This window comes from Mastomys coucha, unplaced genomic scaffold (assembly GCF_008632895.1).
Source record: "Mastomys coucha isolate ucsf_1 unplaced genomic scaffold, UCSF_Mcou_1 pScaffold22, whole genome shotgun sequence".
NCBI lineage: Eukaryota > Metazoa > Chordata > Mammalia > Rodentia > Muridae > Mastomys > Mastomys coucha.
In genome coordinates this window covers 267,392,446-267,398,793 of record NW_022196905.1, presented here as the reverse complement: position 1 = coordinate 267,398,793, position 6,348 = coordinate 267,392,446, and the positions used below count along the sequence as shown (strand labels likewise).

Here is a 6,348-nt window from a genome sequence, read left to right as displayed (position 1 = left end):
AGAACCAGCTCTCTACCTCTCAGGCCCTAAACCACACCACACCATCAATGTCAGCTCTACTGTGCTGCCCAGGATGGGTTCAGGGCCTGTTCTGCCCAGTACTGCAGCTGGCAAGGGGCTAAGATGGCTCTCTGGCTCTCATGCCCTAGGAGATTGCTTACCAGCAATACCTGCAACCAGGCCCAACTCTGCCCTACCGAACAGGCAAGCTGCAGGGACAGCTCTCCCAAGTGTTGCAGTCAGTGAGGGACAGGGACAGTTCTCCTATTCTCATGACCCCAGGACCAACTCTTCCTGAATGCTGTAAGTAGTGAAGGAGCAGGAAGGGGAGAATGGTATGTCTCCCTTGTACACTCCACTACACAACAAACAAGAGGAATGGTAAGCCCTGCCATGCTCACATCTTCAGGGCCAGCTCACCCACAACCTCCATATCTTGGGCCAGTCCTACTGTGCTGCCCAGGCAACATGCAGGGAATGCTTTTCTGAGTGCTGCAGCAGTTGAAGGGCAAGGCCAACTCTTTTACCCTTGCCACCCTATGGCCAGCTTTCCTGCCTGCCACAGGTAGTAAGGGGTGAGGGTGGGGGAGGGCATCTCTCCTTTGCCCACACTCTCCACATTTGCAGCCACCTCTCCCATGCTCACGTCACCATGCCTACCCATATTACGGTCTGCTCTACTGTGCTGCCAGTCAAGATACAAGGCCTGCTCTCCCAACTTGCTGCAGCCCATAAGGAGAAGGAAGAGACCTCCTGCTCTCATGGCCTGAGGGCCAGCTCTCCCATTATGTCCAGGCAAGGAATAGGGCACTGCCTTCAGGTATCACTATATTCCCAAACATCAACAAAAGCCAGACTAGGAACATCTGCCTGGCCTTTGGTGCTAACACCAGTGGCCACCAGTAGCAATACAGGCCAGGACCCTGCTATGGTTCCAGGTGGCATCACCAGCTACTCACATTGGGCTGCTCCTCACTCCCCTCAAGTGTCCACTTCTGCCTCTTCATTGTGCCCTCATCCTTCTGTTGCTCTTTCTCTTCCATTTTCCACCACTTATTTGCTTCTCTTCTCTTAGTGATGCCCAGGGTCTCTGAGTGTCTAGGGTCATCTTAGGAGTGATCTCAGGAATGTTTCCCTCCATAATGCATTATGCCTCCAGGCAGGGGTCATCACAGACAAGGCCTGCCCACCACAGGCCTGTGCAGCACCAGACTGATGGTGATCTCAGGCTAGCTCCCTCTCCAGGGCCCTGCATGGCCATGGCACCTTAGCTTACTAATAATTCAGTTTCACAGGTCAGAATGCCGAGTGTAGACATATCATATCTCCTCTCTGCCACCTACTAACGCACACATGGCACAGCAGCCACATCTGCAGCACCTCTAGAAGAAGCATGATCAGCCTTTTATAGTGATGACCCCAGTGCTGGTGCAAATTTTTATCTTAATTTTCCTGCTCCTGTGATAAAATTTCCCGACAAGAGCAACTTAAGGGAGAAAGGGTGTATTTGTTTATATTGGCTCACAGTTCAACTATACAGACCATCATGAAGGGCAAGTCAAGAAGGCAGGGGTCTGTAAAGCTGTATCCAGAATCACAAAAAGTGATGACGCATCATGCTACTCAGTTCCTTTCTCCATTTATGCAGTCCAACCCAGGTAAGAGGGATACTCACAGTGGGTGACTATCTCATCTTAACTATGTAATCAAGACAATCCCCCACAGTCGTGCCAAGAGGCCCACCTCCTAGATGATACTGGATTCTGTCAAGTGGACAATTAACATTAATCAGCACACTCAACAAAACTCAAGTAAAAACCAGGCAAACTCTATAAGTCAGGCAGCCATGATTTCTTGACCCAGTTACAAATGCTGGAAATTAGTTTTATCTTGTGGAACAGGTTTTAAATCCAGTCAGAAAGTGGTTGTTATTCCTATTACATCAGTGTCACTATTGTACCAGCAGGCAAAATTTGCCAGGCCAGTTGTTATTGTGGCTCACAGAAGCCATCCCTGAGTAAGGCTGTTAATTACTTTTCTCCCCAGGAGTGTATAGATAACCTACTCCCCCACCCCTTTTGGTATACCCATTTCCTGCTTCAAATCACCTGAATTCTATGGCCTTCACTTGAAATCTAGCCCCCATGCACCATTCTAAAAATTCCCTACTTCTACATATTGAATTCTTAAAAGCTATTTAAAGATGGCCAAGTCAGTCATCAATGGGAGGAGAGGCCTTTGTCCCTGTGAAGGTTCTATGCTCCAGTGTAGGGGAACACTAGGGCCAGCAAGCAGGAGAGGGTGGGGTGGTGAGCAGGGGGAGGGGGAAGGGAACAGGGGCTTGTTTTTGTTTTTGTTGTTTTTTATTTTATTTTAATTTTTTTTTCTTTTTTTTGGAGGGGAACCTGGGAAAGGAGATATTGTATGACATGTAAATAAAGAAAACATCTAATAAAAAAAGATGTAACTGTAGAATCTACATATGAATAATAACATAGTATTTCTCTTTCTAGAGCATGTGACTAAACACACTTCTTTTTTTTTAATTGGATATTTTCTTTATTTACATTTCAAATGTTATCCCTGTTTCCAGTCCTCCTCACCCCCGCCAGAAACCCCTGTCCAATCCCGTTCCCCCTGCTTCTGTGAGGGTGTTCCCCTACCCAACCACCTACTCCTGTTTCCCTGCCCAAGCAGAGGACAGCTATATTGGGCTTCTATGAGCATGCACTTCTTGGCATCCACAATAGTGTCTGGGTTTAGTGACTGTATGCCTTTCCTTCAGTCTCTGTTCCACACTTTGTCTCTATATTTGCTCCAATGAGTATTTTGTTACCCCTTCTAAGAAGGACTGAAGCATCCACACTTAGGTCTTCTCTTTTCCTGAGCTTCATGTGGTCTGTGACTTGTATCTTGGCTACTCCGACCTTTTGGGCTAATATCCACTTTTCAGTGACTGCATACCATGTGTGCTGTTTTGTATTTCCATTCCCTTATTCAGGATAATATTTTCTAGTTCCATCCATTTGCCTAAGAATTTCATGAAGTCATTGTTTTTAATAGCTGAGTAGTACTCCATTGTGTAAAAGTACCACATTTTCTGTATCCATTCCTCTGTTGAAGGACATCTGGATCCTTTGCAGCTCTGACTATTATAAATAAGGCTGCTATGAACATAGTGGAGCATGTGTCCTTATTACATGTTGGAGCATCTTTTGGGTATATGCCCAGGCATGGTATAGCTGGGTTCTCAGGAAAGACCATGTACAATTTTCTGAGGAACCGCCAGACTGATTTCCAGGGTGGTTATACCAGCTTGCAATCCTACCAACAATAATGTTCCTCTTTCTCCACATCCTCACCAGCATCTGCTGTTACTTGAGCTTTTGATCTTAACCATTCTGACTGATGTGAGGTGGACTCTCAGGGTTGTTTGATTTGCATTTTCATGATGACTAAAGATGTTGAACATTTCTTTAGGTGCTTATCAGCATTTGATATTCCTCAGGTGAGAATTCTTTATTTAGATCTGTACCCCATTTTTAATAGGGTTGTTTGATTCTCTGGAGTACAACTTCTTGAGTTCTTTGTATATATTGGATATTATACCTCTGTCAGATGTAGAATTGGTAATGATCTTTCCCAATCTGTTGGTTGCCAGTTTTGTCCTATTGACAGTGTCCTTTGCCTTACAGAAACTTTGCAATTTTATGAGGTCTCATTTGTCCATTGTTCAGGAAATTTTCCCCTGTGCCCATATGTTCAAGATTTTCTCCCACTTTCTCTTCTACTAGATTCAGTGTATCTTGTTTTATGTGGAGGTGCATGATTCACTTGGACTTGAGCTTTGTACAAGGAGATAAGTATGGATCGATTTACATTATTCTACATGCTGACCACCAGTTGAACCAGCACCATTTGTTGAAAATGCTGTCTTTTTTCCACTGGATGGTTTTAGCTCCTTTGTCAAAGGTCAAGTGACCATAGGTGTGTGAGTTCATTTCCAGGTCTTCAATTTTATTCCATTGATTTACTCTGCCTGTCACTGTACAAATACCATGCAGTTTTTATCACTATTGCTCTGTAATACAGCTTGAGGTCAGGGATGGTGATTCACCCAGAAGTTCTTTTATTGTTGACAATAGTTTTCACTATCCTGGATTTTTGGTTATTCCAAATGATTTTTCAAGTTGCTCTTTCTAACTCTATGAAGAATTGAGTTGGAATTTTGATGGGGACTGCACTGAATCTGTAGATTGCTTTTGGCAAGATGGCCATTTTTACTATATTAATCCTGCCAACCCATGAGCATGTGAGATTTTTCCACCTTCTGAGATCTTCTTCCATTTCTTTCTTCATGGACTTGACGTTCCTGTCATACAGATCTTTCACTTGCTTGGATAGAGTCACACCAAGGTATTTTATATTATTTGTGACTATTGTGAAGAACATCATTTCCCTAATTTCTTTCTCTGCCTGTTTATCCTTTGCATAGGGGAAGGGTACTTTTTAAAATTAATTTTATATCCAGCCACATGGCTGAAGTTGTTTATCAGCTGTAGGTGTTCTCTGGTGGAATTTTTTAGGTCGTTTATGTATACTATCATATCATCTGCAAATAGTGATATTTTGACTTCTTCTTTTCCAATTTATATCACTTTGATCTCATTTTCTTGTCTAATTGCTCGGCTAGGACTTTGAGTACTATATTGAATAGGTAGGGAGAGAATGGGCAACCTTGTCTAGTCCCTGATTTTAGTGGGATTGCTTCAAGTTTCTCTCCATTTAGTTTGATGTTGGCTACTGGTTTGCTGTATATTGTTTTTACTAGGTTTAGGTATGGGCCTTGAATTCCTGATCTATCCAAAACTTTTAACATGAAGGGGTGTTGAATTTTGTCAAATGCTTTTTAGCATGTAATGGGATAATCATGTGGGTTTTTTCTTTGAGTTTATTTATATAGTGAATTATGTTGATGGATTTCCCTATATTGAACAATCCCTGTATCCCTGAGATCATGATGTATCATCCCTGTATCACTTGGTCATGATGAATGATTGTTTTGATGTGTTCTTGGATTAAGGTTGCAAGAATTTTATTGAGTATTTTTGCATCAATATTCATAAGGTAAATTGGTCTGAAGTTCTCTTTCCTTGTTGGGTCTCTGTGTGGTTCAGGTATGAGCATAATTATTGCTTCATAGAATAAATAGGGTAGTGTTTCTTCTGTTTCTAAATCATGGAATAGTTTGAAGAGAATTGGTATTAGGTATTCTTTGAAGGTCTGATAGAATTCTGCACTAAACCCATCTGGTCCTGGGCCCTTTTTTGGTTGAGAGACTTTTAATGATTACTGTTATTTCTTTAAGGGTTATGAGAATGTTTAGATGTTTTATCAGATCCTGATTTAATTTTGGCACCTGGTATCTGTCAAGAAACTTGCCCATTTCATCCAGATTTTCCAGTTTTGTTGAGTATAGGCTTTTGTAGTATGAGCTCATGATTTTTTTAGTTTCCTCAATTTCTGTTGTTACGTCTCCCTTTTCATTTCTGATTTTATTAATTTGGATACTGTCTCTGTGCCCTCTGGTTAGTCTGGCTGTGGGGTTATCTATCTTGTTGAATTTCTCAAAGAACCAACTCCTGATTTTGTTGATTCCTTGTATATTTCTTTTTGTTTCTACTTGGTTGATTTCAGCCCTGAGTTTAATTGATTCCTGCCTTCTACTCCTCTTGGGTGTATTCGCTTCTTTTTGTTCTAGAGCTTTCAGGTGTGCTGTCAAGCTGCTAGTGTGTGCTCTCGCCAGTTTCTTTTTGGAGGCACTCAGAGATATGGGTTTTCCTCTTAGCCCTGCTTTCATTGTTGTCTCTTAAGTTTTGGTACGATGTGCTTTCATTTTCATTAAATTGTAAAAAGTCTTTAATTTCTTTCTTTCTTCCTTGACCATTGAGTAGAGCGTTGTTCAGCTTCCATGTGTATGTGAGCTTTCCTTTTTTTTTTTTTTTTTTTTTTTTTTTTTTTTTTTTTTTTTTTTTTTTTTTTGTTTTTTGTTTTTGTTTTCTTGTTGTTGTTGTTGAAGACCAGCCTTAGTCCGTGGTGATCTGATAGGATGCATGGGATTATTTCTATCTTCTTATATCTGTGGAGGTCTGTTTTGTGACCGATTATATTGTCAACTTTGTATAAGGTACCATGAGGTACTGAGAAGGTATAGTCTTTTGTTTTAGGATGAAATGTTCTATAGATATCTGTTCAATCCATTTGGTTCATGTACTGGCTAGTTTTGTGTCAACTTGACACAAGCTGGAGTTATCACAGAGAAAGGAGCTTCAGTTGAGGAAATGCCTC

The 6,348-nt window shown here is 41.6% G+C and overlaps 1 non-coding gene across 1 annotated transcript; it reads right to left on the bottom strand.

Annotated features, from left to right (window-relative positions):
• Window positions 1–1,267: 1,267 nt before the first annotated feature.
• Window positions 1,268–1,393, bottom strand: LOC116071813. Its single transcript, XR_004111175.1, has one exon. It is a non-coding gene; the product is annotated as a small nucleolar RNA SNORA17 (small nucleolar RNA).
• Window positions 1,394–6,348: the final 4,955 nt, after the last annotated feature.